Source organism: Ursus americanus, chromosome 22 (genome assembly GCF_024610735.1).
Source record: "Ursus americanus isolate L20-20 chromosome 22, mUrsAme1.1.p, whole genome shotgun sequence".
Taxonomy (NCBI): Eukaryota; Metazoa; Chordata; class Mammalia; order Carnivora; family Ursidae; genus Ursus; species Ursus americanus.
Genome location: NC_142148.1, coordinates 32,077,932 through 32,102,101, shown reverse-complemented (window position 1 = coordinate 32,102,101; position 24,170 = coordinate 32,077,932).

Genomic DNA, 24,170 nt, shown 5'->3' with positions numbered 1-24,170 from the left:
TGTTTGAATATAAGAGAATATCTTTGTTTCCCTCTCTCTCTCTTATTCCCTTATGTAACATAAGATGTATTATCTTTATATCATAGTATTTAAATATTATTAGTTTTACATCATAGTATTTAAGTCATGGAGGACTCTACCTCCTCTACCGGGGAAGGGGTTGGTGTGCTCTCAGTTGTGTCTACAACAGTTGAATCATGTTAGGTCAAATTAGGGCCTTGTCATTGTCTTTATTTGGAGATTACGTACGGTTTAAAGAGATGTGTATAGGTGCCAAGCTGAAAAGGGATGGACTTGTAATGTTTAATCTTATGTATCTATTTGACTGAGTCATGAGGTGCCCAGACATTTAATCAGAAACCATTCTGGGTGTGTTTGTGGGGGTGTTTCTGGATGAGATAACATTCGGATCAGTAAACTGAGTAAAGCAGACTACCCTCCCTAATGTGTCTGGGCCTCTTCCAATCAGTTGAAAGCCTGAATAAAACAAAACAAAACAAAAAAACAACACTGACCCTTCCATGAGTAAGAGAGAACCCCCCTGCTTGATTCCTTCAAGCTGGGACATTGTTTTGTTTTGTTTTCCCTGCCTTCACACTTGAACTAAAACATTGGTTCTTCCTGGATCTCAAGCCTGCTGGCATTCAGACTAGAATTACACCATCAGCTTTCCTGGTTCTCAGGCCTTCAGGCTTGGTCTGGAACTACACCATCAGCTCTCTTAGGTCTCTGGCTTGCCAATTGCAGATCCTGGGGCTTATCAACCTCTGTAATCATGTGTGCCAATGTCTTTATATTTTAAAATTTAATACATATAAATTATATATGTGAAATGCTATTGGTTCTGTTTCTCTGGAGAACTCTAATACAGATGTCAAAATTTTGTCTGAAATTGAATTAGATGGAATTAAGTATTTTAGTTGGGATTTTTGCAGAAAAGATTCTATGGAGTTGTGAAGTATTTGAGGGCTTTCTTTTGGAATTTCCATTAAGTAAGCTGATCTGAGTGGTAATTTGGTATCTCTACATGTCTAGGAATTTGAGATAAAATTTCAAGGCTGTGCTTGGTTTGTCTGGGAAGCCTGGGACCTGATCATGCTTCAAGAACAGGGATGAAGATATGGGTAGAGAAATATCATTTAACAAATACATGAGTGCCAACTTTGTGTTAGATTCTGAAGAGTCCACAGTGGGGAGAAATGACCTCATGCAGCATGCTACCTAGTGAGAAAGACATTCTCGACACAAGTGCTCAAGTAAATTCATAATCACAAATTCTGGTGCTATTTTCAGGGATGTGGTAAATTCTCCAAGAGTATGTCTAATAGAAAAGCTTAATCTCATCTGAGGAACCAGAGGAAGCTTCTACTACACATAGAATAAAATCTGAAGGATGAGGAACAGGTAACCAAGAGAAGAGGTGAAGGAAGATTATTCCAGAGCAAGAGAAAGTTTGTGGAAAGGCCCTGAATCAAAGCTAGAGGACAAAATGTTCATTTGGCCAACTTAGAGATGGGTAACCAGAACCTACGGAGTGAATTCCTGACAACTATTCTTCCCAGATTTCTTTGCCAAATGGCTTTTGGCAATTATGTCCAATGGGATGTAAGAGCAAGTGAATGGAGGGCAGAAGAAAGGAGCAAACCAGTGTTATTTCTCCCTTTACCTCTATCTACCTTGACTGCAACCCTGTCAGTAGCTGTGTACTCCCTACGGCTCCAGCTCTTACCTGACAGCCCCTCAGCCCATGGTCCCAAAAGGTATGATAAGCTTGTCTTCTACCAGCTGGTCAGGATAATCTTGTCTTCTACCATAACTTGGGTTCCTTCAACATATTCTATCTGTTGAAATTTCATCCTTAACCGTGGTCATGTCTTCCTGCTTTTGCTGATCTTTTGGAGAACTTAGTTCCCCTTTTGGGTTCTTAAACCTTCTACTCTCAGGGTAATCAAACACCTCTATTAAAATCTCCCTGTTGAAAATACCTAGAGTAGTTTCTGTTGCCCAGTGGAAGGCTTGATCAATATACATAGCAAATAAGAAATCGAATCAAGGTTTGATCCCAGGCTGGCTCCACAGGTGTATTTTTTTAAAGATTTTATTTACTTATTTGAGAAAGAGAGAGAGAGTGAGCAAACACAAGTGGGGGTAGGGGCAGAGGGAGAGGGAGAAGCAGACCCCCAGCTGAGTGGGGAGCCTGATGTGGGGCTTGATCCCAGGACCCTGGGATCATGACCTGAATGGAAGGCAGATGCTTAACTGACTTGAGCCGCCCACGCCCTCTTCCACAGGTGTATTTTTAACTATTATTTTGTAGTATCAAATACCAAATTGCCAAATAAATAACTGCCTGGCTAGAAACTAAAATTGGCCAACAATGTTGATACCTGATTATATAAAACTTACTATAAAATGGATTTGGGATTATAATATACAAACATAACTGCACAAAAAATACATAAATATGTTTTACATATATCTTAATTATATCTTATTATTGAAACATCAGGACTCAGTAAACTCATCTTTGAATGTGAAGCAATTATTTAAATGTTGCTTATTGAGTGCTTATGACATACTAGAGATTATTCTAGGTATTGGGGATGCAGTGGGAAGACAAAACTTCAAAGAACATACTTTTTAATAGCAAAAGATAAACAGCAGACACATAAATGAATGTATGAGAAAACGAGATTGAAATCACTTATATGAAAAGAATAAGTCAGGTAATAAGGATAGAGAGTGGTTATAATATATTTAAATTACATTAAAAAATAAAACAAATAAATTGCATTTAAGAATACAGTTGTTAAAAGGAAGACAATGCCTTTCCCACTGGATGATGAATGCCATTTAACTTTCAGAAAAACAACTGTTTCAGGAAGCCTATTTATTAGTCACATTTCTAATTTACATGGTTCTGAATACTCAGATACAAATGTGTCTATATATACATATGCGTGTATATACATACAATAAATGTATGCATACAAAATTCATACAAGTGGTTGAATACTACTTGTATAAATAGTCTATATAATTGTTCAACCATTTATTTTCACAAGTGGTTGTATCATTTATACAAGTACAGACAACATTTATACAAGTTCACAATATTTGTGAACCCCAAGAAAAACCATACTTCGTTTTTTAAGTGTCTTTATCAGCAAAACCTGGAAATACCACCAGGTGGTGATGTTTCTTCTAAAAGAAGAAAATTCTGACATTTCCTGTTTTGTTTTGTTAAGATACTAATTAATTCATTCAAATTTAATGGTGTCCTTGTCTGCTAATTCTAACACCTGGATCAGTTCAAGGTTGGTTTGGCATGATTTATTTGTTTCCCCATTGGCTGTGTGTTCTTTTTATGCCTGCTAAGAGTTGACTGGATATCACACATCGCGAATTTTACCTTCTCATTTGCTGAATAATAATAACAATTTTGTATTTCTCTAAATACTCTTGAATTTTGTTTAGGGATAATGACTTGGAAACAGTTTAATCTTTCTGTCTTGTTTCTCAGATTTGCTAGATGAGACTGGCACTGTGTGCAATCTAGGGCTAATTATTCCCCACTACGGAGGCAAGATCTTCCTGTGTACTTCACACAGTGCCCCATAAATCTTGAGGTTTTCTACTCTGGCTAATGGGAACAAGCAGTATTTCTGGTTCCTGTGAGTTCAGTTACACAGTGTCAAGTAGTTTCCTCATACACACGAACTGATCAGTACACCAAGGGGACCATCCACAGACCTCCAGGGCTCGCTCTCTCTGTGCAACTCTTCTCTCTGGTTCTTTGTCCGGTCAATTTTACCTCGTTGCCCTCTGCTCAACAGTGTCTCCTCACATTAAAGAGTCTGCTGGGCTCTTCTGAGCACCCTTCACTGTGCTGTGGTCTGGAAACTATCTTAAGGCAGTCATCTGGGGTTCTGGAAAAGGCTCATCTAATTTTTTTACCAGCTCTCAGGCATCACTGATGTTGTCTCATGTCCAGTGTCTTGAAAACTGGTGTCTCATATATTTTGTCTGTTTTTCTCTTGTTCTAGACGGGAGGATAAACATCATGTTTACTCTGTTATTCCATCTTGGCCAGAGTGGAAGTCACTTCCTCTCTTTTTAACCAATATTCCTTATAACTTCTTTTGTTGTATTGTTCTTGATATTCATTCATTCAGAATTTGTTGAGCAATTGCTATGAATCACAGTAATGCTAAGGATATCAATCTGATTAAGCTCAGAAATAAGACACAGTAATACGGAGGTAGATTTCCCCCCTATAATCTAGTTCTGCTTTTTTACTATTCTAAGTGATTATAAGAAATCTGAATACTTTATGTTGACAAAAGTAATGATGACCTTAAAGTTAAGGCTTCCTTAGAATAAGGATTGTTATCAGTTATTTCTTTAACTTAGAAGGGTGAAATGGAACTACTGAGTATAATAGACAGAGCTTCTTAAAATTAAACATGTATATGAATCATTTTTTTTGTTAAAATGCAAATTCTGGTTCCAGAGGTCTAGTGTCAAGTGAGATATATTGCATTTGTAATAAACAACCAGAGGATGTGGGTATTTTTAGGTGATACATTTGGTTTTGTGAATAAGAGTCACCTGTAGACTGAATATAAAATTTTACTTGGTAATGAAGATGAAACCCAGATTATAAGAGATATTAAATCTGGTGCAGTTGATCTCTTTATGTTGGGGATTGTAAGACCATGGTAGAGTAAACTGTAAGGCAAGGTCTATGTATTGTCTGTCCGTGTATTTCAAGACCCTAACACAGTGTGCCGACTTATAAAAACTGTTCAATAAATTTTGGCTGAAATGAACTAAATAGAACACTAGGGTAGTAAAATTTCCTTGGAGAAGTTTAATCTCATGATTTTTAATTTTGGGGGTCATATCTCCCCTTGTAAAAATCTGTAGAGAGCATATGTGGAGAAGCACCAAATTTTAATGCAAGTGAGTGCTTATGTGCACTCCTAAAGTCCTTTCACAGGCCAGCTAGGATTTTTAAAACTTTTAATTTTTATACACACTGACACTGTTAATGAACAGAAATTTTAAATTCTTGACCCAAATCCCAGGGCTGATCATTGGCAGAACTTTTATTACCTCCCGAGTCTGTTAATTTTCAATGATTTTCCCCCCTCTTCCATTACACTATACTTTTTTTCTAAAAGGAATATATTTTCCACTCCCAACAAAGAGGATGGACTCCATTGTGTAAAACTAAATGAGCTGACCACTGGGAGTTGTAATTTTGTCCTGGGTTTACTGGCCTGGGAATCTCCAGTGTAAGCATGTGTTGTTCCCTAGGGGGAATTGCTTAAGTGCAACCAGGACCACCTGTTGCTAAATGCTTTCTTGAACAGCTCTCAGTACCAAAGGGGATGTGAATGTTAATGTGAAGTTGTCTCTAGCCAGAGTAAGGTAAGGAGTTTATACTTTCATCCAGATGACTTTAGCACATAGATTTTTGCATCCCGAGTTATCAAAAGAATTGGCACCATTCTCTCTCTCTCTCTCACTCCCAGGTAGGTATTACACAGTTATAGCAATTGCCCATGGGCCATAAAAAATGGATACTAGATAATGTGGACCATAGGCATGTATGAACAACAGGCACATAATAATGGTTTGAAATCTGATGTAAATGGACTTGCTTTTGGTAATGATTGGCCAGCAGCACTGAAAATGAAATGAAGTTAAAACCAAATACCCATGTAGGTCCCAACAATGTAAGAGGCAACCCAAGGAAGAACCTTGGGCAGTCCACGTTCCTGTGTGTGGCAGGAAGAGTAATGTTCCAGGATTTTTCCCAACAACATACAAGAAGAACATCCCTGGGAGTTGTTTCGGTTAACATGTGAGAGGCTAGATCACGGTGCTGACAATTTGAAACAAAAAACACAGTGCCCTGGAGCACAAGTGAATGTGAGACCATCTAGAAACAGAAAGCTTCCATGTTTTGTGTTCCAACATTTCTTCCACGTTGAGCTCTTTAGTGTCTTTCGAAAGGTAAGGTCTGGTTCGGTGCCACCAGGGCATATAGGCACTCAACAATCTGTTGCTCTTTTATTAAAATGTTGATTTGATTTTTGCTCACTTATTTGAGAGCTTCCCAGTTTAATCTATTGATTGGTTTAAGCTTTCCCTGCTGGTCTTGAACTGGGTCATCGGAATAACTCTTAACATTTAACTAGAGTCATTAAAAGTAAATAGACATTTGAGAATAGTGTAATTGGTTGTGAAGGCATTTCCAAGGTGGAGAGGCCAGAGGTGGCAAGGTCAGTCCGTGTGGGCATGCTGTCTTTGAGACCTGACTTACTCAGCAGTTCTCCAACACGACTGAAGACTTCCTATAGCTTCAGGCACTAATTTGTCCGAGGACTGTTGTAAGACTTTGGCTAAAGAAAACCAGAAAGCCTATGAAAACATGGCTTACTAATAACACATCCCAGCTGTTCGCTCCCTGTTAAAAAGTAGAGAATGACGTGTTTTGGAACAGCTTAAGTACTCTGCTGGGTATGTTTTTAGGACTGTACCGAGTCTTAACAGCAGGAGTCCTGTTCATTTTAATCGGGGTTGTGTAGTTGAAACTTGTTTCAGACCCCAGCTTTTTTGCTGTTGATACGTCATGTTCAGTACATCACTCCCTCACGTAGGAAGGTATCTTTATGCCGCCTGTTAGACTTCTTTGAAGACAAGTTATCAGTCCTCTTTGTCTTACCCGGAGCAAAAATCCTCACATTGTTGCATGCATAAGAGCATGTCTAAGAATCACCTAGAACACTTCTTAAATCACAGATCACTTAGATGCCACCTAAGAGACTGATTCTGTTATCTGGAGTGGAGCTTAAAAATCTGCGTTTTTAATGAACTCCTTGCTGCCGATTCTGGGGCCATACTGTGGGTAGCACCACCTTGGAGCCCTGGTCCACAGCCCTATCCAACTCAAAGGTCTTTATTTATATCAGAGATTTTATAACATAGCATTTACTGTACTAAAATTAAATTCATAGATAATATAAACCTCCCACACACTTATTTTAAGTCAATATAATGCTCTAAATATATTGTAAAAATACAATGTAAAAGAAATTAAAAGGAAAATAAATTATGATAAAATAAGTATTTCAACATGTAAATGCTTAAGCATAACTACATTGTAAGATATAATTAAATTGTCAATGTTTACACTCCTTCAAGATTCACCTTGAATGTGAGTTAAAATGCAGGTGTGTTATGTTGCCACTCAACTATGCTGAGTGGTGTTGCCTTCTTTGAGGTGATTCTCTGAAATACTAAACACTTCTTGATAAAGTGCCAAAGAAAACAAAGGGCACATTCCCTCAATGTGTATGGTAGTTACAATTAAAACAGTGTAGAAAAGATAGTTTGTATTTATATATAGAATGGAGTTGAATTTTAGGTTTAGGTACTTATAAACACATTTTTCATGCACATAAATGTCAGATGGGACCTGAGACATTTCTTTTTTCTTCATCATGTGAGATTATCCCACACATTGCAGGGCATCTACAATTCCAGGGCCCCACCCACTAAATACCACACCAAACATGGTGACAACCTCCAAATTCCCCTAGCAACTAAGGACACATCAGAAATAGAACAGCAAACACAATGCCTTGAAGATAGTAGGAAACTGATCATTTTTTAAAGAATTAAAAAGAAATATTATTCCATCCTAAAGGGGGATTGGTTACTGGATACTTTCTTTAGACATATTGTGACTGTTTTTCCAAAAAATAAAACTCAACAACAATGATCAATTACATTTTTCTTTACACTAGTTATTCTTACTTAAAATGGGTATGAGACATCTTCACCACTGTGCATTTTCATCATTATTTCAATCAGCTTGTAAATCAGCTGACAGAAAAGAGCAGCCTTTGGGTCATATTCAGCAACTGAGGTGGGAAGATGTCATGAATCCAATTGCGTGCAGCTGTGGTCTATACCTGGAGTGACAGTGTGTCCTGCTTTGCCTTGGACGGCTCTGCTTTACACCTGTGGTTCTGGTATAATTATAAATAATTACATTCATTCTCAAAAGTATCTCTATTTGGACGATAAATTATACTGTCACCCTAGTTATACCTCACTAACAATTCCAGGTGTTAAGAGCTTATATTTTTACCTTGTGTAACATTAGAAAAAGTTTCCAAATGGAAACACTATGGCAACTTTTTTTCTGCAGTAAAATAGGGCTGGACAAGCCTTGGGGTTCTGAGATTTTGGTCCCATGTCCTAGATGAGAGTAATTTACTATTCACTAAGCAGGGTAGGATATTTTCATTACCAACCATCCTGAAGTACAAGACTCGACAATTCCTTATGTTCCTTTTGTATTTCTGTGACTTTCTCTTATTCTGACTGTAGACGGGGCTATCTCAGAACAATGAGTGCATGCCATCTTCTTCCCCTGAAATTTTATGGCTAAGCTGACATTCACTAAGTGGAATGAAGAGAGTATGGATTTTCTTTATTCCAAAGCTTTGAGAATGGCAGTCCATACCCACAAACTGTAGAATCTAACTTAATCTCGGAAGGAAACTAGAATCCTAATCTGCCCATTTAGTGGTTACAACATCAGTCTTGTGGCCCTAAGCCTTGTTTCTGGGGTGAGCCTGGGAACCCACAAATCTAAGTGCAATCTTTCTCTGATTGCTTGGATCCTGTAACTGAATTATCTGCCTTTCCTGAGTCTGCTCCAACTATTCTTTCTGAATCTCAGCCTCTTTGGTGAGAGCTCAAATATTCTGTTTTTTCTTTTCCTTTCCTCTTGGACATGGTCCCTATTCTTGTCCCCAAAGCCTCCCCCACCTTCAGTCTCTGGCAGAGTCTACTGCCTAATTCTAGGTAGTTATCTCAGTAAAAGTAGCTGTCAGTAAAAAAAAAAAAAAAAAAAAAAAAGAACAGAAGCAATTGCCCTAGGTTCAAATAAATTTACTTAATTGTGATCTTGGGTCTGCTCTTCTATTCTCTTAACAGTCTTTTCTCAAAGTAACCCACAGATCGTTCTTACCCCCTAAGATGAGAATCAAATGATACAATATTTGCAAAATGTCTAGAATTCAGTGGCGTTCAACAGAGCAGATTCTGGAACAGAAGCTCTATATAAAAGTAACAGGAACCATATCCCCTCTGACACAGGTAAGAACTGCTTTTGAGTCCCAATCTATCTACTTTCAAAGCCATAATCAGAACTTGAATCCTTTGGAACCTGGGAGGCATAGCATTTAAGAATTGATTTGCCTTTCCAGTTGTCAAGTATCATCAAGATGGAGGAGAAACATTTACAACATTACAATTCTTGAAGATGAAGTAGTATAAGAAGTCTGACCCTGTATATCCAAGAAGAAATATAGGGCAGAAACAGGGGGAAAAAAAAAAAAAGAACAAGAACTAGTTGGTACCCTTAGACTGTCATATCCTATATTTCATTAAAACTCAGATCTCCTAAACAGGGGGAGAAAAGCCCTGGGTGACAGAGTTAGCATGGCAAGCATGACACAACGTCATCTTTGCAGATAGCAGCCTATTCCTGCTTCCTCCCTTGGACATAGTTAAGGTTCCATAGGTGTGGCACATAGCAATGTTCATCAGGAGCAGAAATAGCCATACAAGTACAAGCAGTTTATTCATTAAAGATGAGGTTCTCTGAGTTCAAATTTTAGGGCAATCCTTACAATAGAGCTGGAGCTGAGAAAAGAGTTTCACGGCATTACTCAAAAAAAAAAAAAAAAAAATATATATATATATATATATATATGTTTTCTGTATACGAGCACTAAGTGCGACACCTCCCAAGTAACAAGACACTCTAGATCATTTCTGTCCAACAGAAATTTCTGCAATGATGAAAATGTTGCATATCTGTGCTTCCTCACATGGTAGCCACTAGCCACACGTGGCTGCTGAGCACCTGAAATGTGGCTAATGTGGCTGAGGACCCGAATTTTTCATTTTAATTAAATTTTAATTGAAATAGTTCCATATGGCTAGTGACTATGATACTCAGTACCACAGTTGTAGACGAGTCGTCTTGAGTAGCAGATACTTGTTTCCAACACCCACACTTCCTTCCCTGCATGTTTATTAGGTTGCATATTATACTTTTATTATGATCCTTTCCTTGTTTTTCCCCTTCGAAGCTGCTACAGTCATTCATTTTAACCAGGTTTCTCCTGCATAAAGTTTTTGGAGTGATTAACAGCACAAAATGGAATTTATCTTTGATCCTTTATAGCAGTTGCAAGATTAGTCCCTTTTGGAGGAAAAATCCCAACTGATGATCTATTTGCACTAGTCTTCCATTGGTCATTTCAATGAGAACTGTGGATTCTTGATATACTGGCACACCAAAGGGATGAAAACACTGTGGCCAGGGGCTTCCTGCCAGGGTTGTGTGCAGGTCACTGTGACCCAGCCAAAAAGCTACAGATACCATGGTGCATAATCTGGATCCTGATTGAAGACATAGTTAAAAAATTAGCTCGTCTTTTTATAATAGATGCTGGGGGGGGGGGCGCTCAGTGATGAATATTTACGTTTTTTGAGCCATACAAATAGCAAATTGTTTTCCTTAACTTTGACAAAGACATTCCTTTGCTAGACCAATGAAAACTTCATGCTCTGTTGGAAAAGTTCTAATCAGTGAGCAATGGATGATACCACCGATATTCTGGAAATACCAATCCTCCAGAAAGTCCCGCTAATGATAACAAATACCCTTTAATACCAACATATGGATAAATCCCATTTAAAGCCATTTGCTAAAAACCAAGAATAGCTTACCTGTTTAAAGAACAAGATGGTTCTACTGTACTCAAAATGATTTCTTAAATAATTCATCTACTTATTTTGGTAGTTATTTGTGCTTTCTCTCTAAATCTCTTACAGATACATTACTGTAACGTGAAATATTTGTAATGTTTACGAAGGGAAAATGCACTGAATCTGCAGGTTTATTTAACTGACTACAAATTGGTTGAGAACTTCAGAGGAAACGATATTATTGAAGATGAGATGTAGAATATTTCAAATAAAATAAAGTAAAATAAACTATAGCACCCTTATTCCTATACGAAACTTGTAACTGGTTTAACATTGTATATTCTATATTCCCTTTGGTTTCCTACAAACAATCAAATACAGTGAAATATCAAGGACATTGCTTTTAAAAATGAGGGTAACTGGGATCTGTATTACAGTATTTAGTAACCACTTCAGCTACCTGGGAACTATCTCTCTTTCTAAGAGAACCTGAAAGTTGGTTGTATATTATGTATACTATGTAGCAATTATATTTCAGTCACTAGGCTAGACATTCCCAAACTCTGAGATCACTGTCGTAGATTAGACTACTATTTGGCAAATATTTACTCCCTCACCCATTTCAATGGGAGAACGGGACTGCCCTACTCTATAGATTTTGGGCTTGCCTGGCTATGGCCAGTGGAATGTGTGTGAAAGTACTGTTGTGCCAGTCCTGAGCCTGAGTGTTCAGAAACATCACATGTTTCCACTTGTGACCTCCACCTTGAGAAAAACGTGTGTCAGGTTGCCAGAATGAGGTATGCTGAAGACACCTGCACCCAACCTACAGAGTGAAACAGAGCCCCCTCCCCCCCAGCTCAGCCCAGATTGGCTGAAGCACACTGGACCTGCCATTCTGGGAATGTGAGACTATATTTATCGTCCTATGCCACGGAGATTGGCTGTTGTTTCTTATGGCAACAACTACCTGCTACACTCAGAGTAAGTCACTTTGTAAAAAAATAATGCCTTTCCGTAGTCTATGCATTGCTCCAGCATCTGTATTCTTCACTGTGATCTTCTCATACATGTAACCTCCCCTTCTGATGTTGCTAGAGGTAGCAAAGGATGTTCTAGATGCTTGTGACCCACAATACAGCCCCGCTCTGGCAGTTTTACCGTCACCTTGGGGCGCGTTCGAAATGCAAACCCTCAGGCTCCACTTCAGACCAACTGAATCATCTCTGGGGACAAGGCCCAGAAATCTGTGTTTTAACAAGTTTTCCAAGAAATGCTCCCCACACGTTAAGGTGGTGACCATTTGCCCAGGACTGTTTTGGTTTTAGCACTGAAAGTCACTCTTTATGAGAAACCCCTCAGAAGGTTGGTTAGTGGAAGAATCAATGTAGTATCCTACGGTGATGAGATTTCTGCAGTACTGGGAAGGCACTGTTCTCCCCAAGACTATTTCTGAAAATACTTCTGAAATACTGTTAATACTTCATGTCTTTGGCAATGGCCAGAGACTTCCCTTGCTAAGCTGCAAATCTCCACAGAAAGGTAATTCATGGAGCCTTTCCAAGTGGAGTGTATTGCTTCATGATGAAGGGCAGCTTTCTCAGATGGAAGGCAGCAAGGACTGGTAAACTCCTCACCGATGCTCTGGATCTAGAGCATAAATGAATGAGATTTTTAGATTCTTATGTGACTGGTCTTTGCACTGAGCATGGGAAGAGAAGCGAGAGACAGTGAGGTTAGACACCAACTGTATACTTCAAAGACTTAACAGTTCTACTATAAAACTAATTTTTCCAACATGACTTTCCTCCCCCCTCTTCAGTGACAGGATGGGGCTCCTTTTATCCCAATTTTCTTAGGCAGCTGTAGAATTAACTCACTCATGTTCTACTGAACACTGGGCATGTAATTCCCTGTGCAGGTTAAGCTGTGGTGCCTCGTGATTTCAGGGCTCTCTTCGAGTCAACTTCTCTTAGCCTGAGTTGGAGCCCATCAGTCTGTGGGGCCCAGAGCAAGCTAACCACCTTTGGATAGAATCCATCCAAGAGTTCACCCAGTGCCCTGAAGTCCTGCACATGTGCAGGAGCCACAGGAAGCCCCTTGGATCAAAGAGAGCCGAGAGAGCCTCGACGGGGCTGCAGGAACATCGTGTAATTTACCCAAACCATCTGCGAGTGACATAAATACCAGCCGCGCAGAACACCTGCACCAGATGACTCAGCACCAAGTTGGGAAGCCAGCAGGGGGTTGAAATAAAAGAAAACAAAAACTTCAGTGACTGGAGCAAAACAAATCATCACATTTTGGCACCAGCTGCACTGGAAAGAAAAAAAAAAATGAAAGAAAATGAGTTGGCAATTTTTAGTCAACTTCCAGTCAGAGGGGTTTGCCAGCTGGATGTGTCAAAGTTTGTGTTGGGGGCGGGGGCGAGGAGGGAGGGGGTTTAAAAGAAAAACTAAGAAATATTAAATCCCAGAGACCTCCAACAATAGTTTCAAGGGCCTGAGTTTCAGGATAAAGAGCAGCTGCTGCTGAAACTAAAATGTTGATTACGACATAGAAGGAATGGGGAAAGAGGGGCCCTGTTGATAGAGTGAAGAGGGAGTGAGCAGGTGTGGACTTTGGGCATGCCATGCCCCCGCAAGCAAGCCCAAGAAGTCCTGATGGGCCACTTCCTCTCACCTGCGAAGGCACTCGTTTATTTAGACACAGTCCTTCAAAAACTCAGAAAATCTCCCTGCAGCTTTAGCCACCATGAAGAAGGCCGGTCACACAATTTCAAGACGTGAATATACCATCAGTAGGCAAAGAAAAACCTGATTGCCTCTGAGCTCTTCTAATGAGGCAGTTCCTGGAATTTCAATTACTCTGGGGTGCCTACTGTTTATAGCATTGACCTTGTATTTTGTTTGGTAGAGAGGAGCGATGTGATGAATGGTGGGCACACCACTTTCCGCCTCATCCACCAGATGAATGGCCACAGAGATCTTGGCTTCCAAAGCGGTCCAGGTGGTCCCTCTGGCCTGATTCCCTTGGCCTGTTTTCCTTTCTCATCTGGGAATTTTGACCCTCCTGCTTTCCAACTAATTGTATCATATTATCTCCTTTTTGTTCATGACTGTCCTGTCAGCAAAAGGTTGCAAAATCTCAGGCTGTTGAGATAGAAAGTCTCAATTAACCTCTAACCTCGTTTCAGTGCCCGTGGCTTGGGTTATTCCTTACACCTAATCACGGGCCCATTAACAAGTTGTGCGAAAACAAAACAAAACAAAACAACTGTTTTGACCAGGCTGTAATTGCGGCTAAGTGACACTTAACAATGGCTCCCTTGTACCACTGCTAAATGGACAGTGTGGGCCGCTCAGGCATACTGCTAAATCCTGGGCAGTGAGATTTATTTGCGATAAGGGCCTCCCTGTATCTCTTTAAGCGCTTCGTCCAGCTACTCTCTTGATTGAAGGGTGGTCATTTTTTGGATTGCCAGAACTGACAACACAGCACAAAGCATGAAGGACAACTCCCACGGAGGACTCCGAAAGCCTTCCTCCCCTCCTGCTGCAAATATAATTAGTTTATGTTAGCTGGAAAAGGTCAGAGGTTGTCAAGGGGTAGCACAGTCTTTGTTTTTAGGCAAGATAGTGGAATAATTGCTTGATGCTCAGATCTGCAGGTGCTGTAAGGAGCTCATTTGGGCTTGGCAGCCTGCAGGGAAAGCTCATTTCCTCTGGAAAACCACGGAATTCCTTGTGACAGAGTCTATTTGCCGTGACAGGAGTGATTATCCATTCATGCCCTCAGGACAATACCTGCCACACTCTGCCTTCACCTTCCTCCCATTTTCACACACTCCAGGCATTGAGCCCCCTTCCTCTCTTTTCTTATGAGAACAGTGGGAGCATGAGCAGAGAGACCAACCTGGCTGATTTCATGTGAGAGAATATCCCGGGTGTATTAGAACGTAGAGAGAGAGAGAGAGGGGAAAAAGCTCATGGAGCAGTTTATTCAAGAAAAAGGAGAAATCAAAAAAAAAAAAAAAAAAGAAGAAGGAAAAGAGATCCTCTATCATAAGGCATTAAGTTAAATGTTACAGTTGGTTTTGTGTGGGAGAATAAAGAGTAAAGAAGATTCTTTAAAAAGAGGGCCTGATTAAAAGTGGACCCCATTCCCCCCAAGCTCATCAGCTTCATTTTGTTTTTCCTGCCTCTCTCAAGAAATAGTAACAGGCTGTAATGAGATACCTAATTAACCTGGATTACAAAATCTTTAAAAACCAAGGAAAGCTCTCTGTATTTACTCTCTGGTGGACTCACTTTTGCTGTTAGGAAATCCTTTGTCAGTAAATCTGGGGATGTTTTACTTATATGACAAAACTATGCTTTCAGCCATCGGTTGAGGAGGCAAAGGAAAGTGATTCTAAAGCCAGACAGTTCATATTCTCTTGCACCTGCTAGTTGTGTGAACTTGGTTGGACAAGGCATTCAACTTCTTTGTTATAGGTTAAGTTTCTCCAACTGTATAATGAGGATAGTAATGCCTTATTACATTTCTTGCCCAATTGAGCTCAGGTTCAAAAGTGTGTGTGTGTTTTTTAAAGATTTTATTTATTTATTTGAGAGAGAGAATGAATGAGAGAGCTAAGGAACAGAGGGAAGGGCAGAAGGAGAGGAAGAAGGAGACTCCCTGCTGAGCAGGGTGACCCATTCAGGGCTTGATCCGGGACTCCAGGATCATGACCCAGGGCCTAAGGCAGACACTTAACGGACTGAGCCACCCATGCACCCCCAAAAGTGTGTCTTAAAGTTACCCTTCCCATTCCAATACACAGCTCAATTGTGATAAAACGAATATGGATTTGGTCTTAGTCTTTTTTTCAAATCTTTGTTGCTGGTGGCTTAGGGTAAGATCATGTCCAGGGTGGAAAGTCTAGACCCTGGAGGTTCTCATTGAACCTTCCACTGAGAAACCGAAGGCTTGTATTTGATATCTAATGTGCCTGACTCTTGAATAGTCCACCTAACAAGACTTGTGTTGTTTCTCTCCTACTTTCCAGCTCTTTGCTTTTACCTGGCATCTCTGTAAAGGTCCTGAAATTATTTGCTAGCCTGCCATACCTTTGGTCTCTACATAAATTATTCAAATTTGGAATTTGGAATTTGGATTAAAGCAGAATTTTACATATATATGTATGAGATAATGAGATATATGAGATAATGAGATCAATATTGAGGGCAGCACCTGAATTAACTACATCTTGACAGTAATACACTTCACATGACTAATTTAGACAGGTTTGTAGCTTTGTGGTGGCACTTAAAAAAATAAAGAACACAAGTCTTTGATGTTTTAGGAGGCTGTGCCTTTAATGTGTTTTGACACCTGTTTTGGGGGGTATGCACAAGTAATATGCCTAGAGAAATACTAGCTATGGAGAGTGAGTCAGAAATCTAATTAGCTGTGATGAAAACAGTTTTGAGCCTCTTTGTCCTCAATAAGTTAAAATCCTTATATCTAGAGAAAAGTTTTAAAAATTTAAGAAAGAAAAAGGAAAAAAAAAACTAAAGAAGGAAGTAAATAAGGAAGGGAGGGAAGAAGGAAAAAAGGTAGTCAAAGGAAGGGAGGGATTAATGGGTTATATCCAATTACCAACAAAAATAAATATTAAGATACCAGAACTCCAGGGAGGAGTTAATATACCAGTCCCCCATTGTCTGATTGGACATCGTCTTTTATGAAGTAACATTCAAGAATGTAGATACAAAAGAGAGATGATGGAAGCTAACTGTGAGCACCTTAAGGTGTTGGATGGGAAAGAAGGTTAGAATGATCACTTACAGAGTCAGGGACACATGACCCAAGTCTCAGAAGAAAGCTAAGATGTAGGACCTGGACAGGCAGGGAGAGGAGACAGAAGGGCATGAGGAGGGATGGGGAAGGCCATGTGGTGGTACATGCATTGCATCAATAGCCCCAGTTTTCACCCTCTCCTGAATCCATGCCCTTTGCCCTGTAATGTGTAGTGTCCTCCCACTCTGGGAAGAGTGTTCTGTTCTATCTCCTGATTCTTTTTTTTTTTTCTTTTTAATTTTTGTTATATTATGTTAGTCACCATACAGTACATCCTTAGTTTCTATCTCCTGATTCTTGCTTTGGCAAACTCTTAGCAAACATGGCGTCAACAGAGGTTGTAAAAATATACCAGAACTCCAGAAAAGTCCTTGAACATCTCTTCTACATTCCTCGTCTACCTTTGCCATGAGAAAATGCTCAGATTAGCCTGCTAGAGGATAAGGCATGGAAGGCACAGCAGAATTGTCCCAGGGTTTCCAGTGGGGTTCCTTCTAGACAGGCTGACAGTCGGTGTATCCCAGACATAGGAGAGAACCTAGCTAAGATCAGCAGAGCCCCCTAGCTCACCCACAGCACACTGCAAGCACAAGAACAGACCCATCCAAGACTTCAAGAGTCCCCCAGCCAACCTACAAACTAAGAGATAAATATGCTTATATTTTAAGCTAATAAGTTTTGAGGTGATTTGCTCTGCAGCATTATTATGGCAACAAGGAACTGATACACAGGTCATGCTGTAAATTGTGCATTCATTAATATAGGCTCTAATTTGAGGACAGATTCTTCCATTCTTTATGCTGTGGGTATTTGGAAATCATCTTTTGTAGAGGAGTAGGCATTGGTATGATGAGAAAGGAAGCTCAAACAGTTATGTTTATTTACACACGAGTAAACAGAATTGAGAAGAATATCATCATCAGTTCATTCATAACTAAAATAGTGTTCCTGAAATAGCTGGAAACTAAGGAAAAATATTGTACTCACTTGAATTCTCTCAACTAAGTGCCTCAAGCAACCACATTTTACAAAATTAAAAAAGACATCTGAAGTATTAAAAATTCACTCTTTGGTACTGCACATTTTTTAAGAAAGGCAATCCATATTTATTCTTTTTTTAACTTTTTATTAACTTAAATATATGATTTTTGGAAATAATAGAAAACACACTACCCAGATTATGGAAGAGAAGATTACAAATAACTTTTAGGATTGCTCCTCAGTGATCCTCCCCAGATATAATCCCTTCTGCCTTTTATTCTCCTCAAAAATGCCCACCAACCTGTATTTAGTGTTCATCTACACTTTTTCTTGTGTTCAGAAATATGTTCAGAAAGATGTTCAGTCTTATGACTCTGAAATATTTAGGACCAACTATGACCTCTCTGCAATGCCATATTTCTAACTACATACAACTGCATACATGTAGACGCCATTCTCAGTAGCCTGCTGTCACCTCAGAAATAACATGTCTAAAAACAGATTTACCACTGCCCCCAAAAAACAACTTCCTTTCCAAAATGTCTGAGGTCGGCCAATGCCCACACCCTGTCCCACAAGCCAACGCCAAAGTGGTCATGGGGTTGAACAAGAGAGGAAGCAGAGACAGGTTGGCACAAATCCTTCACCACTGCAGAAAAACACTTTGATCCACATATGGCCAATGGGTCACCAGCAACATCTTGAAATCATAAAGGTTATATGTAATTACAAAATTACGGACAGTCCTCATATTTTCCCACTCACCTGACTGAATAAAGACTTGGAAACAACCAAGATGTCCTTCAGTAGATGAATGTTTAAATAAACTGTGGTACATCTAGACAATGGAATATTATTCAGCACTAAAAAAAAATGAGCTATCAAACCATGAGAAGACATGGAGGAAACTTAAATGCATATTCCTAAGTGAAAGAAGCCAATATAAAAAGGCTACATACTGTATGGTCCCAGTTACATGACAGTCAAAACTGTGGAGACAGGCAAAAGATCAGTGTTTGCCAGAGGTGGGTGGGGAGACAGTAAATAGGAGAAACATGAAAGGCTTTCAGGGCAGTGAAAATATTCTATGCAATGTTATAATAATGAATATATGTCAATATTTATCCAAACCCATAGAAGGTACAGCAGCACCAGTACATGTTAATGTCAATTTGGACTTTGGGTGATAATGATGTGTCAGTGTAGGTTCACTAATTGTAACAAATGTACCCCTCTGGTGCAGGATATTGATAACGGGGAAGCTATGCTTGTGTGGGGGTGGGGAGCATATGGGTAATCTCTGTACCTTTCTCTCAGTTTTGCTGTGAACCTAAAACTGCTCAAAAAAATACAAGTCTATTGTTTTTAAAGGCTATTTAAGGAAAAGCAAAACAGTGCAACTAGTTCATTATTTTTTCCATTCTACAAAATGTGTAACTAATTCATTCATCATTTGGGTGACAGAGACCTACCAATAAACAAGACAGGAGACACCACTGCTTTTATGTAGCTTACGTTGTATTATAAGGGATGGATAGTGAGAAAATAAAGAAGATAATTTGAGAAAATGTTAAATTCTCAGAAAGTAATGAAATAGAATGATTTGACAGAGTTGGACTTGATTGAGTATAAAGATGCCACCTGAAATAGGACAGCCAAGGAAGGCTATTTGAAGGGATCACATTGAGGCCAAAACTGAATGAGAAGCTGCCATATATAATTATAATGAAAATCATGGCTGGAAGGGGCCAGTGGTAAAAAATATATATATATAAAAAAATAAAATAATAAAAAATAAAAAAGCATGCATTGACTTGTGAAGACCATGAAGTTTCCATAAAATTATAAATTTTATTTAGGGTCAGATTATGGAAATACGGGGATGACAGTACTGCTGGCAGGGCTGTGGTGCCACCAAGTCCTATATTTTTTGTGTGTGTTCCTATGTTTTTTGTACTGTATTTTTTGTCCTCCTTTCAATTTTAAAGTAGCTCAAGTTTGGCTTGTACAAAGGTTATTTATGTCATAAATAAGCGGAGTACTACTGAGCCATTTACACTCTTTCGTACGGTTCTCTGTGATGAACTAACGTACATCTAAATAAAATAACTGGTATATCTATAATAGATTTTTATTTGTATTTACTTTTGGTTTGTAAGTTTTAGAAACCAAAGAGAAATTGCCAGAAGTATAAAATAGGAAAATGAACTATGTAACTGAAAAGTACAGGAACAGTGTTGATTTAGGCATGGCTGCATCCAGGAGCTCAGCTGAGAATATTGAACTCAGTGCCTTGCCATATTTCAGCTCAGTGCTCCTCTGTACTGGCTTAACTCCTAGGGAGATTTTCCCTGCCTACCAGCTTCTCATTCAGTGGTTTGAGAACTTTCATTTCCCAGTAGTTGTAAGACTGTCTCCGGAATGGGTTTCAAATGACTGCCAAGTCATACGTCCATCATTGAATGTCTTTACTGTGACCAAGGAAATGGAATACATAGGTTTGACTAAGAGCAGAAGAGGGACTTTTCCCACAAGAAAATCAAATTCAGTTACAAAACCGTGGTGAAAACGATTCTGGGCCCACACGAATAATAGAGAACTATTATAGTAATGGTTCTCAAAGTGTTGCCCGCACACCAGCAGTGTCAGCACCTCTTCTTAGACATGCAGATTCTTAGGCTCTACCCTAGAGGTCGTGAGTCAGAAACTCTGGGGGTGGACCCAGTAATGCATGCTTTAGCAAGCCACCTAGGTGATTCTAGTGTGCACAAAGTCTGAGAATCACTGTTCTGTACCATCATACTTAGAACAAAATCCCCACCTCCTTTCCACGATCTACAAAGTCATATATATGCTTTATGATCCTCTTCTACCTCTTCGACCTCATCTGTGTCATCTCCACCTTGCTCATTTCATCTTCTAATTCTCAACATTCCAAGTAATTGTCATCTCACCGCATTTGTATGTGGTGTTTTCTCTGCCTTAAAATGTTCCTCATGTGGCTAGTTCTCATAATTGCAGTAGCCCTAGGGGCACCTGGGTGGCTCAGTTGGTTAAGCGTCTGCCTTCGTCTCAGCTCATGATCCCAGGGTCCTGGGAACGAGTTCTGCATTGGGCTCCCTGCTCAGTGGGGACCCTGCTTCTCCCTCTCCCTGCTTGTGTTCTCTCTTTCTGTGTCAGATAAATAAATACAATATTTTTTTAAAAATAATTATAGTTGCCCTTCAAAAGTCATCTCTCAGAATCTTGACCACAATAAGGCATTTCCCTCTCAACCCAAACAACTTTATCACATTTTTATTTCCTCTATTTTTTATACCATAATCCAAAATTATCTATTCATTGATTTATATATTCGCTTATTAAGATAGACAAATATTAAGATAGATAATTGTTTTTCTGTCCAATATCCTTAGAATGTAAGTGCTGTGTGAGCAGTAGTATTTGACTTGTGACTGCAAAATCCTTAGTACATAAAACAGTTCTTGGTATATAGAACGTGCTCACTAAATATTTGTAGAATTATTTAATAAACAAATTATTTAATCCACTATGGTGGTTCCTGCTGCCCCATTGTCACCATCAGACATCAAAGAAGGGAAGAGAAGAGTAAAATTATTAAGCATGGTAGGGGGTCAGGTTATCCCCAAGGGAAGGAACTATAAAAACCACAAGCACAGTGCTTAGTAACACAAACTGAGGGGGCCCAATTTTTCAAATAAAACCATTCTGGCTTTCCAGCCATGAAGACCACATCCTTTCAGATGCTTGAGAAAAAGGAAAAAAGAGAGGAATTATCCTTTTCAAATAATAGAGTAGGATATTTAAATTTGGGTTTTTCCTTCATTTATAGTACATTTTCATCTTTTATGGGACAACACTAGCCAAGAGACAGAAGGACAGGAGAAAGGCTTGTTTTAAACAATGTAAAACTGAGGAATATGATTCCAATCTTGGGATGAGAAGAAAGCTGTGAAAGCATGGAACTAAAACAGGAACTTAGTGATAGAGATAAACATTTCTATGTGGGTAAGGAGAAAAAGATGTCCAAATAAATGCTCAGGAATAAAAACAGTAAATTGCCTTAAAATAGTCTGAAAATTCATTTATGGCAAGGGTTCACAAATATTGTGATGACCCTTCCCACTGTGGCATTTTTCTGGGTGTGGTTCCCTATAAATAGATTCAGCAATCCCTAAAGAGTGGCATGAGGAATCTGTTGGCAGTCCAAATTAATTTCACCATTGGACTATCATTGTTAATGGTTCTCACATTTCTGATATTACTGAAACATGGTGGTTATTGGTTTTTATTGTTCCAAATGCATGTTACAACTTATTCTTTTTTTTAAAGATTTTATTGATTTATTTTATTTTGGGGGGGAGAGGCAGAGGGAGAGAGAGAATCTAAAGCAGACTTCCCACTGAGTGTGGAGCCTGATGTGGGGCTCAATCTCATGACCCTGAGATCATGACCTGAGCCAAAATCGAGTCAGATGCTTAACCGACTGAGCCATCCGGGAATCTTCACAACTTTTTCTTGATAATAATTCTTGATGTGGAGCAAAAAGTTTGATAAAAAATTCATCAATAATTTAAAATTTCCCTTACCCCAAAAAGTACAATCCTCTAAGGCAAAAAATTATAGAAGTTAAATATTCAAGTATTAACTTAAATAGTTATGAACTTTATCTTGGTGCATTTTTTTTTTTTTTTTTGCGTGGGGAGAGAAGCATCAGTAATAACATTTTAAATCTATTACCAGTGGATTTGGAGGACAAAACACTAAGGCAGATAGAATGCTACCATTGTATCTGCTTTACAGGAGAGAAACTGAGTTCATGCAATACCCAGGATCATTTAGAGCCAGTAGCTAAGCTGTGAGTAGAATCAAGGTACCCTGACCCATGTCTTATTACTACTATAACAACAAAATGTATAATCCACAAATTGACCCAAAAACCTTTCAAAACAAAACAAAACAAAACCCAAAAAACCACCCCAAACGTTGAATGACAGTGGATTAACAGCAAGCCAGGGAAAGCCATTTTAGCCAATTTGAAAATGAATTTCATTTGCAGCAGACCAGGGAAGTTAAAAAGCAGAGGCTCTGGACTAGGACAGCTGATATTTGAGTCCTGGCTCGATCATCTGGGCAGGGTTTTTTTAGGTTTTTCCTAAGAGAGGCAGGTGGAGGGGCAGTGGGAAAGGGAGAGAGAGAATCTTAAGCAGGTTCCACAACCAGCACGGAGCCTGATGCAGGGCTCCATCTCATGACCTGAGCTGAAATTAAGAGTTGAACGACCAACCAACTGAGCCACTCAGGTGCCCATCTAGTCAGTTTTTAATCTTTGTGTGACATTGTCCTCATCTGGGAAATGGGTTAATACTAATACCAACCTCATAGGGTTGTTAAGAGGAGTTAATAAAGATAATGGTAAGTACTGAGAAAAATGAACTTAAAAAAATGCTCTGGAAGCATTTTGTTCCTCACTAAAATTGGTCTAAAATTTCTATTTTGCTGATTGAGAATGAGAATTCATGAAGAGCATGTTTTGATAATCTCATTTTGATCTTCCCCAAGGACAGAAATCAAAGGCAAGGAAGCTCTCCAACAGGTGTAACAGATGTCTATCCATTGCCTCCATCCAGAATGACAGCTCCAAAACATCCGTCTTCCATTGACCACGGGTGATTGGTGCCCTCAGTGATTTCATTGTGAGGAAAATTAGCAGAGAAGGATCAGTTAAATTTGGATTCTCAAAATGAGCAAAATGTTAAATAGTCAAAATGATGAGAACATGAAAGCCTGCCTATAAGTAAAAGGGCAACAAACACGTGTGCTTGCAAAGAAGTGCCTTCCCTTATTTATAATACGTTTTGTCCTTTCTTTCTGCCACATTTAAGAACTTACCCACCATTTCCAAAGGTTTTGTGCATTACTGATTATTTTGAAAGGAATGCCAGGTACACATGTGGGAGACCTTTCTTATAATAAAATTGGATTGGAAAAAGCAAAACTATGAATGTTTAGCAAAAACAAACTTTGAAAGGAAACTCAACTTTTTTTTTTTTTTAATGTTTCCTTGGGCATTTTTCTAAAATCAGCCTCATTTCTGCATAATATTTTTCTTGGTTGGGCAAAGGCTGGTTAAAATATTCATTATTTTTTTAATGTACTATGCTGCTATTTGCAGCTTCAGGTAGTTAATATTTGTGTTTAAGCTTTGCAGTTCAAATGGGAAAATCCACCCTAAACAGCATTGCTGAACAGCATGAAGGAATCCTTCGAAACAGGAGGTCCCTTTCCTGAATACCAATCAGTGTGGCTTTCCTCTGTGGCTGGGAGAGGAAGCACTGACCAATGTTTGCACTCCACCATGTCCTGCATGTCACAAGCTTAATTTCTAACACTGGCCGCCTTGTCGACAGAGTTTCCGGATGGCAGAATGAATTGAGCCTCTGAGGACGGACGGCGCTACTATGTCTCCAGATGACGTCAACGTCTTCTGGGACAACAGCATGAAAAGCTGAAATGTA